The 20,609-nt window shown below is 36.6% G+C and overlaps 1 protein-coding gene across 4 annotated transcripts in view; it reads left to right on the top strand.

Moving 5' to 3' along the window:
• The first annotated feature begins 775 nt into the window (after window positions 1–775).
• Window positions 776–20,609, top strand: part of LOC135217103 (uncharacterized) — a 316,159-nt gene continuing 296,325 nt past the window's right edge. For all 4 annotated transcript variants that reach the window (XM_064252796.1, XM_064252795.1, XM_064252794.1 and 1 more), the window contains exon 1: window positions 776–938. The gene's annotated coding sequence lies outside the window, so the exon portion shown is untranslated. The remainder of the gene's footprint in view (window positions 939–20,609) is intronic.

The raw sequence follows: 20,609 nt of genomic DNA, 5'->3' as shown, positions 1-20,609 counted from the left end.
ATCCCATATTAGAGAGGTTCGGCTATAGCACTCACCCACGAAGAAGGATGTAGGTCTATCTGGGTTCGAGTTCGATTCTTCTCACTCGAACTAATTTGGTGCTGCAAGACTCCGCTTTGGAAGGAACTGTTCGCGTTCGGTATGCAGCACCTATACGTATAGGCTGTGTTTGGTCAGGGTCAGACTCTCTGGAAGTTTATCTGATGACCCTTTAGTGTGAGATAAATACACCACAGGTAGATGTTGGTAGAAGTTTATGAACAAAGGTTAGATATTAACAACTATTCAACTGATATTCTGGAAAGCCACTGATAGGACCGTATTGGTGCTACTTGTCTTGCATTACTGAAGATAAATTGGGCTAATATGTTAAAACAACATCTTTTTAATGGTTCGAAACTTTGTTTTGTCATCCAGTCTTTCCAGTTTCAAGTTACGCCAAGCAAGACTATCACGTAGTACTACATTAGTATTCGCTGTAACGATCAAAAGCAGCATTTGTGTTAAATGGCGTTGCAATTTAGATGCAATTTAAATGAAGCATAACCACTTTCGTTTTATTGTCTATCTTTCATTTACAGTTCAGTTAAAACAATCTTAATCTCCATACATAGCTAGATATAAAGTAATTGAGTTCCATGAGCAGCAGATTATATAAATAAATAATATAATCATTACTGATCAGAGTGGTTGTCATTGAATTCGATACGACATTTTTCCCTCCCCTGGCAACCTGAACCAACACGAGGACGAGGCAGCCGCACGATTCAGAATATAACCAGCAAGAGTCGTTGACGGTTGTGTGTGCGTGCGTTCTCGTAAACATTGTTGTATGGTGCCCGTTTGTTTAAAAAGGATTTTTTAATTTGCCTGTGTTTAATGGAGGACGTGAATAAACATTTTTTCGTCGTGAGAGTTTTGCTTTGTTAATTAAAAAGGTAAGATAATTATTAATAGGTTTTTACTTGGGAGCGTAATACAAAAGTTATTATAAATCGGAAATTCGTCATTAAATCCACAATTTAAAATGCCTTGTTGCATGAAGGAACGAATGATTAATTAAATTTACGTTTGTTTTTGTGCATTGCTGTATATTGTTACGAATTACAAGTATTTTTGTAGTCCTGTACACCTATTATTATTGAACGATGGTAGGCCTAATCATATGGCCGTTAGAGACTTAAATGCTCTGTGGCTGAAGTAATTTGCTTTGTTCCTTAATTAAATTGCATTTTTTGCATTATTGATTTAAATATACTAAGAGAAAACTAAGATTTACGAAGGATAAAGTGCATGTTTGCTTTTGTCTAGATATTCCAGGAATTTTTTTACATATACCTATGTACACACACACACACACACACACACATATATATATATATATATATATATATATATATATATATATATATATATATATATATATATATATTAGCCTTTAAATTCTTAAAGTGAGTATTCAGTAATATCCTAAAAAAGTTCGTCTCTCGTATTTGATCCATATTAAACAAGTTTTCCAATTTTCAAACATATTAACCTTTAAATTACTCATAATGAATTTAGTTTTTCCTCTCCTTCTCTCTCTCCTCTATCTCCTACGTTTTCGCTCCTCATCCTCTCTCTCTCTCTCTCTCGTCTCTCTCTTCTCTCTCTCTCTCTTCTCTCTCTCTCTCTCTCTAGCGTGTTCCATCCACATTCAACAGGTTTTCCAAACTGATAAAACATTGAATTTCTCGAAATGAATGAGATATATCCTAATTTCTCTCTCTCTCTCTCTCTCTCTCTCTCTCTCTCTCTCTCTCTCTAGAAGTTTATTTGAATAATAGATAGCAGAGATTTTGCCTTGTTGTTGTTTACCTACCTGGGTAAGAACCTCTTCCCTTCAGAGCTCTGTTTACAAACCTTTTGCCCTAAGGGTGGCAGTTTATAACCAGCAGGTTATAACAAAGGTATACACAGGTGTCTTGGGGCAACGCTTCCTACAAAGCCTGGACGTAGAGGGCATGGTCTAGAAGGGTAGAGGGTATGTATAATTATGACCGCTGTAAACAGGGTATTGGTATATTTGGGTATTAAAATTATGTTCGTGCTAAGTTCCCTTTATTTTCAAAAATATTTTTGGTTAAATGTTGCAGAGAAAATTTTTGTGAAATAAATTAGTTGCTGTTAAAGATATGCATTTTTAAGGGAGTGATTTAGGTGCTAGGGAACTTTAATAGGAAAATTTTATACGTGTGTATGTATGCTTGTGCGCGCGCACACACACACAATTGTATATATACATATAATATATATATATATATATATATATATATATATATATATATATTGTGTGTGTTTGTGTGTGCACGCGTACAGGATATAGCACAAGTTTATGTAAATATATTGGGAAATGAAGAAAAAGACATTCTGAGCAGAAATTGTTCAATAAACATATGCATTTAAGGCCTCGTTTGCGGGTGAGGTGAATTTTTAAAGTAATTCATCATTAATTATGATTTTCTCGCCCAGGTTATTGAAAAAACTTAACATTACAGTCTCTTCAACTAGTAAATCACCTGTGATCAGACTTCATATAATTAATTTTAATGATTAACTGTACGTATCAAGAAAGTTGTGCGAATGTCTGTGATCGTTGAATTCTATAGCACAGTCCTTGCCGCTTGAATGAGTGATAGTGATAATAATAACAGCAATCATGATGACAAGGGTATGTAGGTAGGGAGGATTCAGCACTTTGAACAAAGTCAGCTTTTTTTTTTTTTTTAGCTCTTTCGGTTACTCTATGAATTGGCTACCCTTGAGAGGAGGGAATGAAGAAATTGAATTTTCTGTTCCCACTCCTTTTAATCTGACAGAAGCGAAAGCGTGTTCACATGTGCGTTTTTTCCCTTTGACTGGTATGTGATGAATACTTTGGATGGGGAAGGAGAGATTTTTGATAATGCGTTTTAAATCTTGGATTGTTTTTAATGTATAGGCCTATCTTCTACAGAGGGGACACTCTATTAGGCTTGCTTTTCTATTCCACATCGATCGGAGTCAATAAATACCATTGACCTAGAGAGAGGTTTCAATGATTTTTGCAATTTCCCCCTTTGTTCAGTATCTAAGGAAAACATTTGATCTGGAGGTATTTTATTTACATTGGCCTAATCGCCGTTTCCTTTTTTTGTATACGGGTGTGGTTCAAAACCGTGTAATCTAGAAATGGAACTTGCAAAACCCATAAATAAATATCTGCATATTCCACATTACTGGAACGGTAAGGCATTGTCTCCAGTTTCTTGCTCTCAAAATGAATCCGGAATATGGCTCTTGTAATCTGGACACTCACTTGTCTCGGGGAAGCGAGACTATTTAGACTTTAGGGTAAAACAAGTGAACGGATCAGCTCCCGCCCATACCCCCAGGCCATATCCCCGACTACTCACCCGTTTCGACATCACCTTGCCCACGTGACCTGCCCGTTTCAAATTTTAGGCTTGCAATTCAGTTGTAACGAGTTTCATCAACTTCTCCAAGATCAATCCTTCTCCCCATACTACACCGACATCTCGTACTCTCCCATTTAATATTAAAGTTATTTTACTGGTTATTTTACCAATTCACCTCTCCGTTTATTGAACACCTACTCAGAATGACTTTCTTTCATTCTCAAAATTTTTGCATAATATTTGAGGTCTGTGCTGATAACGAGACTGACTCACCCTTGGTACCATCTTCGCACGAACTTTGTTCATGTTAAGCTACTCGTTCAAATTTTCCATGCGGTGTGTCTGTCAATGTTCACCGAGTCGGCGGTCTTTCCGAGTAATTTGACTGATTTTTTCTGCCTTTTCTTCTGTTCCTGAAGTGCAAGATCGTCTAATAGTCGTCCATCACCTTTGACACACTCATGTCCCTCGCTGAAACTTTCTTGCCACTCAAACAAAACGATGTGCGTGAGACAGGCAGTCAGTCATTCCCATACAAATCTGTACCAAGCTGCTTGAGCTGTACTTTAATTAACATTTGAACAAATTCTGTTGGTGTTTTGAGCAATTTTACTAATCAAAATCCAAGCCGAAATGTTGTTAAACTTTTATAAGCCGTACTAGGACCGCTATAGAAAACACAACCAAACAAAACGGTGACTAACTATTAACGGAATTTTCATACAGCCTCATAGTTTTGCTGCTTTTCATGCAGGTTCAGACTTGTCCTAAGTCACCATGCATCCAGTTATGACCAGTTCTGACCGTTTTGTTTATCAGGTGAATTCAGTCATGTTATTTAATAGACATTTTGTGTTTGCATTTTTTACAATGTGCACGTCCAATCTGTATTAGTAATTGAGAATAATTTGTGTGGATCACAAAACCATGTATCATAAATTAATACTTGGAATTACGATTAAAAATGGATACTTCCCTTTTAAACCGCAGAATAAAGATACGAACGTGTTTATCTGTGTAGATACATGCGCATATAACCTGTTTCTTAACGTAGGCCCATGAATATGTAAGCCATACCCGCCCAGGAGGTACATTGTGAGGGCAACAGTGAAGTATAGGCCTAAACATGGGTTTCTGTGATTGGGCAGGTGGGGAGGAGCTTATAGGCCTAATCGTATAATTTGTACTGACGTGTTCTTTAAAGCGAAATGATGGGCGCCCATGAGGTGGGTATTAATGGGACTGATAATCATCTTTAGGGTCTAAAGGGTCTCGTTATGTAATTTCGGACAAAGGTCCTGTTTCCCATTACAGGGAAGGAGTACGGATCTCTCTCTCTCTCTCTCTCTCTCTCTCTCTCTCTCTCTCATGTTTCATTAGTTGAAGAGGTGATTTAGATGACCAAGCATATATATAGAGAGAAGGGATTGCTGTATTTTGTTCGTTTATTAGGCTGAAGTTCAGATTTAAAAACGGGTGTAGACGTAACCACTTCCAACACCATTTTACCTTATGTGATTTTCAACAACATATTCCACAGTTTAGTTGGTTGTATTTTCATATGTCTTCCTCGCTGCTGTCACAAACGAGGTCATCAGACACCAGGATTGATTTGTGTCATATTTGCTTGATCGATGTTGACTGTCTTTGTATGCGTATTGTCAGAAGTAGGTTAGGGTATCCTGTCTGGCTAGTGGTGCTTGCGTGCGCGTTATCGAACTTGCGTGAGTTTGGGAAATTGCGTGCGCTTGCGTTTTGCTTGGTTTTGTTGAGAATCGTCTTGAAATGTTACGTGATGTATGGTTGTGCTTGTTCAGGCGATGAGTATGTTTTGAAAGACTTGGTCACGTGGAGGATTATGATATTCTCCGTACGATAATATGTTACTCTTACTTGTTTTCATATTTCTTTTAGCATTTCCAACCTTGTTCCTCTTTGTTTTTTTAACCCATAACCTTGTTTAATTACTATGTAAGTATCGGAAACCCAGTATATGTCTGCGAAACCTAGCCCTACGCGGAAAGAAGCTTTGTCATTATCTCCGCCCCAGGGTAATTTATAGTTCCACAGGTAGGGATAACAATTCGTTCTAAGATGATCTTAGATAATATCTGGATAGCAAATTAGTTATTAGTCAGTATTGATTTATACAGTAAAGGAAGCAGCGAATGCGTTTTGGTTGCTGCTTGATTATAGACCTATATAATATACCTTTCATTTCGTTTTCGAACCTAACCTTTCATGAAAGCCGTCTAGCCTAGCCGGGACCTAATCCTAAAATAGTAATCAGCCCTAGAGGCTAGAGATGGTACACGCGCTTACAAAGCATAATAGAAGGCAGAAAAATACAACAATATAATTCATGTATTCATTTCAAAGCAGCGCAGTACCGATGCTCAGTAGTTTCCTAATGTAGCTGGATGTTTTCGTAACCGTCCCTTGTTAAATCTGAACATCTGTCTTCTGAAGTATGGACATCCCTTGGATCAGTGTGCATAGTTCCTTAGCGTGTCTCTTGTCGTCAGGGTCTGTTGGTGAAGCGAACGCAGATAGTAATTTGTGCTTGCTTTGCTTTTGTAATCTTGCAGTATTACGACTTCGCAGAAGTGGCTGGGGGAGTTTGTACATACCCTTGTTTTCTAGCATGGCTTGGTTGGGAAAGGGGGTAGGGGGGATCGTGTTCTTGAGTTGATCTTGGTTATACGGATGCTTATTCAATGTCTGTATCAATTATGGTTGTTTAATGTAAATATGCTGTCAAAATTAACGATTTTTTTTCATGTCCAATTTGCGTATAAGTGATATCAGCATGTAGTGAGAGAGAGAGAGAGAGAGAGAGAGAGAGAGAGAGAGAGAGAGATAATGTGTGGATAATAATGGGACTGCAGGTCTCGTTATGTAATTTCGAACAAAAGGCCCTGTTAACCATTAGGAAGGTGTCCGCTCTCGCTCAAGAAATTATATATAATATATATATATATATATATATATATAATATATATATATATATATATAGGCTCTTTTTTCTTGTTCTTTTTATTTATTACCATAGATAAGGTTACTCTATTGGATTGTCGTCGTTTAGTTAACGAAATGGAAAGTAATTGAAATGCTTTTCAGTTAGAGTGTAATGGGAATTGCTTATACTCTCATGTAAGGCACTGAAAGCATTCTATTGTACATGTGTGAGAACTCTTGGGCGAGGAATGACGAACTGGCGTAGAAGGAGACGGCGGCATGAGGGTGAAATCAAGAAGAGGAATGCATTTAATAGTGTAGGGGAGGAGGGGCGTTTTAGGTAGGCCTAATGAAGAGGCCTTAATGATTAAATTTGTGTTTCGGATTGCTAGAGAGAGACCTGTAGTAAGGTTTCAAGGGCACCATTCGAAAGGATGGAGGATTATATAGTACTAGGTTCGTCAAGGCCTCCCTAGAAAGAGAGAGAGAGAGACCTGTAGTAAGGTTTCAACGGCACCATTTGGAAAGGATGCAGGATTATATAGTACTAGGTTTGGTTAAGACTTCTCTAGAAAGCGCGCGCGCGAGAGAGAGAGAGAGAGACATGTGGTAAGGTTTCAAGGCACCACTTCGAAAGGGAATCAAGAGATGTTTACGTAAATCTCTGGTGTATATTACCGGTACACCAGATCAATCTAAAGCACACCTACACACACATGAAAATTAAACAAAACGATTATCCCTTTTAGAGAGAGAGAGAGAGAAGAAGGTTCTCAATCCATACCATTTTCTCTTGCAAAAGAATGCCTTGTCCAGTAATCAGACCTTGGAATTCGAGTGTATTGCACCTTTGCTGCAGCTTAGGAACAAAAAACTAAACTTGAAAAGAGGACTAGAGACAGCCTCAGTCGCTTTGGTATGTTGCTTATAGGACCTTCTCCAACCTGAGAGAATTTCCCAAAGAAAGTATGACGGAGAGGGGGGTGCGGGGGGAATCTCGCCAATGAAAGACGATGCTAAATTGCAGAACGCTTAGGAAACGTTAGGTACGTTGATGCAGACATATTGTTTTGATGAACGCTTAATGCAAATGAAGGAACATTTCATTGATGTGTAGATTTGACAGTAAACTAGGAGGCTTAAGTTATTCAACCCACCTACAAAATTGTCTTTGAACTTTTAGAATGAAATATTGTTTCCAATGACTTTTTCTGGACATTTTACGGCAGTAAATGAACTTAGTACTTTTAATGGGATAGGCACGAAGGAAGGTGTCTATAGAGAGAGAGAGAGAGAGAGAGAGAGAAAGGAACTTGGATTCTCCTGAATGGGTAGCGGTAGTAGTATGAGTTGTAGTGTGTGACGTGAGCCTCACAATACCCGAGGGTATTGGAGAGAAAGTTCTGTGCCCTCCAACCACACCTGCCCACACGAGTCCAACCACTCCCCCCTTTTGCCCACGCATTCCGACCTCTCCTCTCTCTCTCTCTCTCTCTCTCTCTCTCTCTCTCTCTCTCTCTCTGATTCATGTGTGGGGAGGGGTTATATCTATATATATATATATATATATATATATATATATATATATTTATATACATACATACATACACTTATACTATATATAATGTGTGTGTATGTATGTGTTCGAATTCATATGTGGTTTAGTATCATTTGTAGTAATATGTAATAATTTTCTAAATTTTAAATGTCAATTGTTCATAAAGCGAATGACATTTTATTTATTATTTATTCGTAAGCATTTCTCGTCTGTGAATAATTTGACTGAAAATAACTTACGATTTATTCACCACCACATATTTGCAGGTTTCCTTAAAACTGCAAATTTCTTATTCCAACGCACGCGTTGATAATGTATGAAATTTAATTTTGTATATCAACCAGTGTTTATATATTTTTTTAATTTTATGTTAAAATTTGCCTGTTTATAGAATTTTCTACTGATTTCATCTTTCCCGATATTTTGTTATAGTGAAATGCATTCAGTATTACATAGATTGGTCGTATATTAGACAAAGGAAATTCTTGCTTATAAAGAGAGAGAGAGAGAGAGAGAGAGAGAATTCTTAGAATGGAAAAATTACTTTCCTCGCTGTGATGGCAGATCTCTCTCTCTCTCTCTCTCTCTCTCTCTCTCTCTCTCTCTCTCTCTCTGTCGTCAATAGATGGAATATTTGTGAGAGAGATGTTATGGGTAGTAGTTCTGTGACATACCTCCAGTGACTCCATTGTTTTTTTTTTCGGGGGGGGGGGGGGGGCGGGTGGGGAGACTCCGTACAGAATGTGAATGAGGTCTGTGTGCATTATATTAGTAAAATTCTTTTCATTGTTTACATTTAGGTTGGTCCCTCCCCCGGCCCCCAACACATGCTCTCTCTCTCTCTCCTCTCTCTCTCTCTTCAAACTCTCTCGCTCTCTCTCTCGTCTCTCTCTCTCTCTCTCTCTCTCTCTCTCTCTCTCTCTCTCTGTGATGGGTTTAGGAGAGTGGAAATAATTTTGTAAACAGTCAAAAGTTTGTGTTTGTCCATGTGAACAGTAAAATGGTTTGGTATAAAATAGTTTTGTTGAATATCAAAAGCCACTCTCTCTCTCTCTCTCTCTCTCTCTCTCTGTGAGTTTGAGAAACGTAACTAGTGACTAGTAAAACAATGCTATTTGACATTCATGTGTGGCCATACATAATGATGTTTGGTTCAGCGCACTGCATTCAACACCAGGCTGTTTTTTGGCATATTATTATTATTATTATTATTATTATTATTATTATTATTCATAAAATCTGATAACAACGTGAGTCACTCAGATGGTGAAGAAATTCACAGTGGTTCAATTATTATTATTATTATTATTATTATTATTATTATTATTATTATTATTATTATTATTATTATTATGATTTAGAAGTTGAACCCTAATCATCTTGTGTTTGTATTGTTCCTAAAAGTACTTTTGACACGTGATGTGCTTTCTGTTCACTGATTTACAAAGTTTTAATGTTGGTGTTTACGTTGTAGGTATTTTATTTTCAATGATTTACGACTTTGTTTGTGAGCGCTGGAAAGGTAAATTACACTATCCTTTTTAGCTTGCTTGGTGAGTCGTACCGCGTGAAGTCAGATTAATCAACAGATATCACAAGTTTAACATACGACTGAATTTGAGAAATATCTAGAAGTGTTCGTGAACTATCGGTGATAAGATTAGTGTGAAAATAGTAGGATAAAGCGTCTTCTAAGTCAGAACAAGATGGCAGTAAGTTCCAACTGCGGGAAGAGGTGGCGTAATTTGTTCGTGTCTAGCAGATTCGCAATACGATGAGGTAGCAGGAAGGGAACTGGCATTTCTCATCTATGAAATCAGCAACAGTCCTAACAAAAAGATACAAAAAACATTCATAGATATTAGAAGGATATAATCCTTCAAACTGGAACAAATCTAATGAAAACATCTTGAAAATAATTGAAGAAGTTCCAAATAAAATCCAGTGGTCAAGAGACTCATAAAGAAAATATACATAAACCAACATATTCCGACAAAGAAAATGAATAAGGTGAATCTTGTGAATATCCTAATTGATGCATTAGGAAAAAGAATGCCAAAAGCATGCAAACTGTGTAAGGTTTGGTGGTATAGCATAGTCAATCCACAAAACCTAATCAGAAAATGTGCTGCATGCAACATTCCGACCCATCCACAGTGTGCTGAGGTAATACAAGATTTGAGAAAAGATACAAGAATGTTCAACATGCTATCATGGATAGACAATGTTATTAAATCAAGATTGAATGTAAAATAGTTGAGGATGAAGAAGAAGAGGAAGAGGAAGAAGAAGAAGAAAAAGAAGAAGAGGAAAACGGAAGAGAAGTAAACAAAAATGAAATGACAGAAAAAATAAGGGGGAAAACAAAGAACAAGATAAAAGTATGGATGCAGAGATACTCATTGATACTACATATGAGGCAATAAAAAAGCAGCATACCTACGAAGAAATAAATTACGATATGACAACAGAAAAGCACAAATCCCGAAGAGGCTATACCCCGAGCATCTATACCAATGGACGGGAAGAAAGAGGAACAAAAAATAGACAAGAAAGGACAAAATCTGCAACCTTTTGAAAAGAGGGAATTGCAGATTTGGAGAAAGATGTTACTACAAAAACATCCTAAGGATATGTCAAAAACTATGAAATATATGGTAAATGCATACTTAGATGGATATGGGGATGATTGCAGAGATCTGCATCCAAAAATATGTAAAAACCTAAAAGAAGGAAAAGGATGTAAGTTCGACAAAAATGCAAATATATGCACCCTGTAGCCATGAATCATAATCAAATAAATAAACCAACCAAGTAATAAAATCCAAAATAAGAGAGAAACAAATAAAGAGAGAAATCAAGAATATCAGGTAAAAGAGAAAAGCAAACCACCAATGAGATATGCAGAGGTGTCAGCAAAAAATTTCAAAGCATCAGCTCCGAAATTCTACTCAAGAGATAATAACTGTATTTATTATGCAAGAGGATATTGCAGAAACGGAGAAAATTGCAGATTCAGACACAAAATGAATAATTATGATGAATGGAAGATCAAATATTATGGAAAAGTTGGATTTTTTTAATGTCAGAATTTCTGGAAATGAAAAAAAGAACAACATACCAGAACAGGAAAGAGACATGGTAAAATCCTTATTACTACCAGTATTAAATGAAGGAGGAAAACAAAACGCAAACCATCATAGTGATGAATGCGCAGGGTTTAGTTACGAGTAACTCAAAAAGAAAAATAGAGTACTTAGAAGAACTAACCCAAAATGAAAAAGAAAATAGATATAATGAATATAAGTGAACCTGGTATTCCCAAGAGACTGGGGAATGATGATCAAATAAAAGGGTTCCAAACTTATAGATCAGATAGAAAAAATAGGAATCAAGGGGGAACCGCAATATATGGGAAAGGGAAGACAAAAAACAAGAAAATATATGAGAAATATAGTAACTCAGAATGTGAACTAATAGCGGTAGATTTGAATCTGAAAAATTGATGAACATTAGTAATATATAGACCTCCTAATACTAAAGAGTTTGACTTAATAATTGAAAAATTGGATGATATATGTAGAAATCACAAGGACTGGACTATTCTCCTATCTGTGACCTTCAACTTTCCTTTTCCGTAGAATGGAAAGAACGAATAGGAGATTGTGGTTGTACTTATACATATAAAAAAGAGAGTAATATAGTAGCAGAAGATAAGAGGCAATTTGAAAAGCTATTAGATATGCTACTAGAATAACACATTCAACAAATAAATCACCTGCCAACAAGAAAGGAAAATACTTTAGACCTAGTATTTGTGAACGAGATGAATTATGTTAAAGAAATAATAGTTTATAATGCGAATATTTCAGACCATAATGTCATAGAATTAACAGTTTTCATTCCAAAAGCAAGTGAAATAGAGATAAGCAAGAAATGAAAAAGTGGGAAGGATATGGAAAATACAACTTCTACAGTAAAAATATAAAATGGTCAGAAATTAATGAAGAATTAAACAAAGATTGGGATAACATTTTCGTAATGATGACATAAGGGTAAATACGGAGATATTATATAAAATTATTGGAGAAAAATAGTGGAAAAAATATATACCGAAGAAGAAAAGTAACATCATTCATGCATACCAAGAGACAGAAGGATCTTGTTCCAGAAAATCAGAAAGTGGAAAAAAGGTCTTGCAAAAGAAAAAAATGCATGGAAAGTTATTAGAACTAAAAAGTAAGATAGAAAATGCAGAACAAAAGATTATACAATCAAAAGAAAATGAAAAACGGGACTTGGAAGAAAAAACCCTATTAAATATCAAGCAAAACCAAGCTATTATACTCATATGCGAAGAAGATGAATAAAAGAAGAATAGAGAATGGCCCTCTGAGAATTGTAAGGGAGTATAAGCGAATGAAAAAGGAAATTTGCAACATACTGGCAGAAACGGAGTATAAGAGAGAATTCACCCCTAGAATTAGATTAAATGAAGATAATGATATAGAAGTAAGGGATGAAAATAGTGAATATTTAGCTGACATAGATATTAATGAAGCTGATATTGTGCGGCTATTAATGAAATTAAAAATGGAGCTGCTGCAGGGCCTGATGGAATTCCTGCTATTTTGTTAAAGAAAGTAGTTCATTCTATCGTCAAAGCCACTTGCAATATTATTAAGACAAAGTGTAGATACAGGCAAGATTTATGATGAGCACAAATTAGCATATATTACCCCTACTTTCAAAAGTGGATCAAGACTAGAGGCAAGTAATTATAGCCTGTGAGTCTAACATCACATATTATGAAAGTGTATGAAAGGGTAATGAAGAAAAATATTATGAAACATTTAATAAAAAATAATTTGTTTAATAAAGGACAACATGGTTTCGTACCCGGACAAAGTACACAAACCCAACTGTTAGTCCACCGTGAGAACATATTCAAAAATATGAAAAGCGGAAATGAAACCAGATGTGGTTTATTTGACTTTGCAAAAGCTTTTGATAAAGTAGACCATAATATATTAGCGAAGAAAATTAGAAAACACAATATCGTGGATAAAGTAGGAAGATGGTTAAAAGAATTTTTACACAACAGAAAACAGATAGTTATTGCAAACGACGAGAAATCGATGAAGTCAAGGTAATATCCGGTGTGCCGCAAGGTACGGTGTTAGCTGCAATACTGTTTGTTATTATGATTGAAGACATAGACAATAATGTGAAGGATTCGTTAGTGAGTAGTTTCGCAGATGACACAAGAATAAGTAGAGAAATTACTTGTGATGAAGATAGAAACGCTCTACAAAGAGACCTTAACAAAGTATATGATTGGGCAGAGGTAAATAGGATGGTATATTTAACTCTGATAAATTTGAATCAATAAATTATGGAGACAGAGAAAGAAAGCTATATGCATATAAGGGCCTAATATGAGACCATCACAAATAAGGAAGCAGTTAAAGACCTTGGTGTGATGATGAATAGGAACATGTTATGCAATGATCAAATAGCAACTCTGTTGGCAAAATGTAAAGCAAAAATGGGAATGTTGTTACGGCACTTCAAAACAAGAAAAGCTGAACACATGATTATGCTTTTATAAAAACTATGTTCGTAGTCCACTTGAATATTGCAATATGATATGGTACCCACACTATCAAAAGGATATTGCACAAATAGAGAGTGTACAAAGGTCCTTTACAGCTAGAATAGAAGAAGTTAAGGACCTAGACTACTGGGAAAGACTACAATTCTTAAAATTATATAGTCTAGAAAGGAGAAGAGAACGCTACATGATAATTCAGGCATGGAAACAGATAGAAGGAATAGCAGAAAATATCATGGAACTAAAAATATCAGAAAGAGCAAGCAGAGGTAGATTAATAGTGCCCAAAACTATACCGGAAAAATAGAAGGAAAGCACAGGACATTAATCCACTACGCACCAGCATCGATAATGCAGCGTCTATTCAATGCGTTGCCAGCTCATCTGAGGAATATATCAGGAGTGAGCGTAGATGTGTTTAAGAATAAGCTCGACAAATATCTAAACTGCATCCCAGACCATCCAAGATTGGAAGATGCAAAATATACCGGAAGATGTACTAGCAACTCTCTGGTAGACATTAGAGGTGCCTCACACTGAGGGACCTGGGGCAACCCGAACAAGATGTAAGGTCTGTAAGGTCTTTAGGTAGTAGGTACTGTGTCTGTCGCTCATTGAGAGAGAGAGAGAGAGAGAGAGAGAGAGAGAGAGAGAGAGAGAGAGAGAGAGAAAGGAAAATGATTGTTGTTCTAGCGAAGAATTGTGTACATTTTTTTTAGAGCCGATGTAATCCATCGGCTTTTGAATGATTATAAAGATGTCATTTATTCAGCATTTTGATAGACCACTAAATTCTTGTTATTTTAAGGGTCCTCATGCCAACAAGTGTACTTGGTCCTAAAGCATTCAACGGCTGACCACAAATTGTTTACAGATTCGTCCATGCATACATTTACTTTTTGTGTTTAGGGTGAAATTCAAAAATTCCTTTCAACATTGAACTTACGAATTTTAATGACATTTTTAGGTAAATCCGATTATTTTGACAGCATCGCTGTTCGTTTCATTCCATTACAATGGAGAGAGAGAGAGAGAGAGAGAGAGAGAGAGAGAGAGGAGACAAGAGAGATTGAAGAGAGAGAGAGAGAGGAGGAAAGCGTTTACCAATTTTTCTTTCTCTGTATTATTTTGCCTCTCTTACCCCGGGGCCCTTTCTGTCTGCTTTCTCCTGAATTCAGAGACGCTTACTTTTTTTTCGTCGTGATGGGAACGGCCATGCCAAGTGTGCCCCCCCTCATACCCTATCGCCTGATAGTGGGGTCCTTATAATAAAAGGCGTGGGAATGGAGAGAGAGAGAGAGAGTTTCATATAACTAGAGGATATTTTGGGAGTGGGTTAGTTTATCACTTAGTTGGAGACTATTTTGGTGTAGAGAGCTCGACCCCTGGCGTGTCCACAATGGCTGCAACCCACTGCTGTCGAGTGACCATCAGATGCATTATTTTGCGGTTAGCCTAGGTCAGGGTCAATAGAGATTGATAGATTTTTTGGGGGTGGGGAGATATGATAGGCCTAAATTCCTTGCATTTCTTATGCTCCCTCGTGTGTGTGTGTGTGTGTGTGTGTGTGTAAAACCACCTCAGATCCAACCCACAACAGTTTACTGATCACCAGGTGTACATTTTATCGCACAGGTCAACAAACACACAATGGATTTAAAGAATCGTGTGTTCAAAACTGACTTTCTTGGGCGAAGATCGAACTTATGGATTTTTATTACGCTTAATACCTTGAGAGAGAGAGAGAGAGAGAGAGAGAGAATATTAACATTATATATATTCATTTCGAATAACCTGGAGAAATACATTATGGAAATTTTTCTTTTCTCGGGAAACAGAGAGAGAGAGAGTTGAAATTATACACATTCATTTCGAATAACTTGCAGAAATACATTATAAACATTATTTTTTCTCGGGAAACACCTTGAGAGAGAGAGAGAACATGCAGAATATAATAAAAATGATTCTTATCTCTGAGGAAAATCATGTAGTACTCCGACACTCATTTGCATGCTGATTCTGAGGCGAGAGAGATTCTAATCTTACCAAAGGTACGGTGTTGAGGACATTTTATACACCGTTTCGTAAGAGGTTCCCGTTATGCCTTTGTTTCCGCTGTGGAATTTGACAAGAGAGAGAGAGAGAGAATTACGTTCTATGTTTTGCAATATGAGAGCGATTGAGTTCAGTTTTGCTTTCCGTCTGAATGGACGTTTTATCAATGTTTTGATAACAGACTCCATTTTTCTGTTTGTTCTCCTCACCTTATTCAGAGAGAGAGGGGGGGAGGGGGGTTATGGACTTTTGTTTACGGTTGTATTTAAGATTTCGTCTTAATGGCATACGTGCCCTTGGGTTTGTAATACAGTTGCATTCTGTCTTTCTGAAGAGTATCTAATTGAATCTCCCGCCTCCCCTTCCGTAGGGGAGTAGTGCCGTCAGTGCGCCTCACGCGGTGCACTGTAGGCATTACTTATGGTTCTTTTCAGCGTCCCTTTGGCCCCTTAGCTGCAACCCCTTTCATTCCTCTTACTGTACCTCCATTCATATTCTTTTTTTTTCTATCCTACTTTCTATCCTCTCCAAACAGTTGATTCATAGCGCAACTGCTTTGAGGTTTTCCTCCTGTTACACCTTTCAAACCTTTCTATTCTCAAGTTCCCTTTCAGCGTCGAATGACCTCATACGTCCCATCGCTTGACCTTTGGCCTAAATTCTATATATGCTGTGTTCTTATATTCCTTCTGAAACCGGTTCAGGTACGCTTCTAATTGTAATGATCTTGTCATTGTTTAGCATCACTCTAGATCTCTGCGAAGACTCCCATGTTTAAGGGCCTCTCCCGGAAGTGTATTATTATTATTATTATTATTATTATTATTATTATTATTATTATTATTATTATCATTCCGAAGATGAACTCTGTTCATAAGAAACAAGCCCACCATAGGGGCCATTGACTTGAAATTCAAGCCCTGTAAAGAATATCATGGTGTTCATTAGAAAGAAATAACAAAAAGTAATGGGAAATACAGAGAGTAGAGATCAGTCATTGGAAATGATAAAATATAATTGAATACGTTTCATAAATAGTTAAAACTATTAATAAATGATTAAAACAATGTGAATTGTTGTAGAGTAGAATTGCGTCGCATCTTCTCTTGAAGTTTTGACGATCCAGTTGCGCAACATCCCGAGGGAGATAGTTTCACACTCCAACAATATCTGTATCCGTTCCTTCATAAGAGTGTTCTTTGGTTCTTTGTTTACATCTATTTCCATGTCTTTGTTTACAAAGTGTTTTCACCTTGTCATTGAGGTTATCAATCAGTCATTGGCGTTTCACCTGCTAATGAGCTGGTAAAGCGTTTCCTTCCGTTGTATAGCGGCAAGATATCTGTGAGCGTTTCTAACCAAGGGATGTAGAAATGTGATTATCTATCTGTCTATCTATCTATCTATATATCTGCTGTGGCTATCATTTTTTTTTATTGGTGATGTTTTTCTTATGTTATCTTTTTGTTGTAGGTCATATCAGATGGTACATTTGTCCCATAAGGTTACTTTGCTATTACGAGCGTAAAATTGTACGTTGGATTCATATATCTATTTATTGAATACTGAACTTCAGTGGAAAATTATAAATGAAAAAAGATATTATGACATACTTCGTCGCCAGTTTCACAATAATGTGTTCTCGGGTGATTCATTGTTGCTAACGTGGTCTGGATATGAGAGAAGTTCCACGTAGAGGAATTGAAACGAACGCTTATGTGGTCCACACTTTATTAACAGGTGTTCCATCAAAAACACTTGGGTGTCTGAAATGACTCACTCATCTCTTGTTAACTTGGGTGTTGTATTTGTAGACTTACACACTGTGTATACACATACTCGCTGTATATATACACATACATAAGCATACGTGGCTTGTACGTTTATACGTATATTTCCATACATACAGTGGATATTTGTCAGCCGAACTTGAATACTTTTCCGCTAGCATTCACCTCTCTCTCTCTCTCTCTCTCTCTCTCTCTCTCTCTCTCTCTCTCTCTCTCTCTCTCTCTCTCCCCTTCCTGGTACGCTTCACTTGTTCATCTTTCTTCTCCCCATGTCACAGTTTTCTCTCTCTCTCTCTCTCTCTCCTTCCTGGTACGCTTCACGTGTTCATCTTTCTTTTCCCCATGTCATAATTCTCTCTCTCTCTCTCTCTCTCTCTCACGCACCCAGATTGCGTGCGGTCACTCACCCTGGATTTCCCATCCCCTTAACTGGTTGGATATTGACCTTAGGAATTCGTGGGTCACGGGGTAGAGGAAGCCCCCACACCCCCACCCCGCGCCAACCAGAACCCACGGGTCCTTGGCAGCCCCCACCCCCCTACCTTCCATCGAACGTGGAGGGTATTGGGAAGTTGCAAGGAGTTACAAGGATTAGGACTTGATAGTCCATCAAAGGAGACATCGTGTGACAAATGCAGTGTCCATGCCCTAGTCGCTATAGTAATAATAATAATAATAATAATAATAATAATAATAGAGAGAGAGAGAGAGAGAGAGAGAGAGAGCATTAAGGAGGTTTGAGTACAAAGAGGTAAGAAACTCGAGGAGTGAAAAGGCCGGAAAGAGTAGAAAACTAAAGGAAAGATAAAAAAAAAAAAATCATAATTGGGGGTAAGAAACGGCAGGACGGATGCTGCAAATGCTGGAGATGAAAGAGAAAGGATGAGAGTCGATTCTTTGTGTGCGTGTGTGTATGAGAGAGAGAGAGAGAGAGAGTTATGCGTCTGGGAATAGGTGGAGGTGTTTTGCACACCTGAGATAGGTACGAATGATGATGAAATTGCTTATGTCGACAGGTATGCATTTACCCCTCCCCCCCTCTCTCTCTCTCTCTCTCTCTCTCTCTAATTGATGCATTAGGAAAAAGAATGCCAAAAGCATGTAAACTGTGTAAGGTGTGGTATAGCATAGTTAATCCACAAAACCTAATCAGAAAATGTGCTGCATGCAACATTCCGACCCATCCACAGTGTGCTGAGGTAATGCAAGATATGAGAAAAGACACAAGAATTTTTTGCTCAACATGTCTACCATGGATAGACAATGTTATTAAATCAAGATTGAATGTACAAATAGTTGAGGATGAAGAAAAGAAGAAGAAGGGGAAGAAGAAGAAGAAGAAAGAAGAGGGGAAAACGTAGAGAAGTAAAACAAAACTGAAATGACAGAAAAGATAAGGAAAACAAAGAACAAGATAAAAGTATGGTGCAGAGATACTCATTGATACTACATATGAGGCTATAAAGCAGCATACCTACGAAGAATAAATTACGATATGACAACACAAAAGAAAATGCCGAAGAGGCTCTACCCAGATCTACACAATGACAGGAAAGAGGAAAAAATATACAAAAAAGACAAAGTCTGCAACCTTTTGAAAAGAGGGAATTGCAGATTTGGAGAAAAATGTTACTACAAACATCCTAAGGTATGTCACAACTATGAAATATATGGTAAATGTGCATACCTAGATGGCTATGAGGATGATTGCAGAGATCTACATCCAAAAATATGCAAAAACCTAAAAGAAGGAAAAGGATGTAAGTTCGACAAAAAATGTAAAAATATGCACCCTGTAGCCATGAAAAATAATCAAATAAATAACCAATCAAGTAATAAAATCCAAAATAAGAAAGAAACAAATAAAGAGAGGAATGAAGAATATCAGGTAAAAGAAAAAAGCAAGCCATCAACGAGATATGCAGAGGTGTCAGCAAAAAATTTCAATGCATCAGCTCCAAGATTCTACTCAAGAGATAATAACTGTTTTATTATGCAAGAGGATATTGCAGATATGGAGAAAATTGCAGATTCAGACACAAAATGAAATAATTAATGAATGAAGGAAGAACAAATATTATGGAAAAGTTGGATTTTTTAATGTCAGAATTTCTCGGAAATGAAAAAAAGAACAACATCCCAAACAGGAAAGAGACATGGGAAAATCCTTATTATTATTACCAATATTAAATGAAGGAGAAAACACGCAAACCATCATAGTGATGAATGCGCAGGGTTTAGTTACGAGTAACTCAAAAAGAAAAATAGAGTACTTAGAAGAACTAACCCAAATTGAAAAGAAAATAGATATAATGAATATAAGTGAAACCTGGTATTCCCAAGAGACTGGGAATGATGATCAAATAAAAGGGTTCCAAACTTATAGATCAGATAGACAAAAAAATAGGAATCAAGGGGGAACCGCAATATATGGGAAAGACAAAAACAAGGAAAAATATATGAGAAATATAGTAACTCAGAATGTGAACTAATAGCGGTAGAATTTGAATCTGAAAAATTAATGAACATAGTATATATAGACCTCCTATACTAAAGAGTTTGACTTAATAATAGAAAAATTGGATGATATATGTAGAAATCACAAGGACTGGACTATTCTCCTATCTGGAGACTTCAACTTTCCTTTCGTAGACTGGAAAGAATGAATAGGAGATTGTGGATGTACTTATACATATAAAAAAGAGAGTAATAGTAGTGCAGAAGATAAGAGGCAATTCGAAAAGCTATTAGATATGCTACTAGAATACAACATTCAACAAATAAATCACCTGCCAACAAGAAAGGAAAATACTTTAGACCTAGTATTTGTGAACGAGATGAATTATGTTAAAGAAATAATAGTTTATAATGCGAATATTTCAGACCATAATGTCATAGAATTAACAGTCCATTCCAAAGCAAGTGAAAACAGAGATAAGCAAGAAATGAAAAAGTGGGAAGGATATGGAAAATACAACTTCTACAGTAAAAATATAAAATGGTCAGAAATAAATGAAGAATTAAACAAAGATTGGGATAACATTTTCGTAAGTGATGACATAAAGGTAAATACGGAGATATTATATATTAGAGAAAATAGTGGATAAATATATACCGAAGAAGAAAAGTAAACATCAGTCATGCATACTAGAGACAGAAGGATCTTGTTCCAGAAAATCAGAAAGTGGAAAAAAGGT

Source organism: Macrobrachium nipponense, chromosome 7 (assembly GCF_015104395.2).
Source record: "Macrobrachium nipponense isolate FS-2020 chromosome 7, ASM1510439v2, whole genome shotgun sequence".
Classification (NCBI taxonomy): domain Eukaryota; kingdom Metazoa; phylum Arthropoda; class Malacostraca; order Decapoda; family Palaemonidae; genus Macrobrachium; species Macrobrachium nipponense.
Note: the sequence above shows the minus strand (reverse complement) of the source record. Positions and strands in the feature narration are given on the sequence as shown.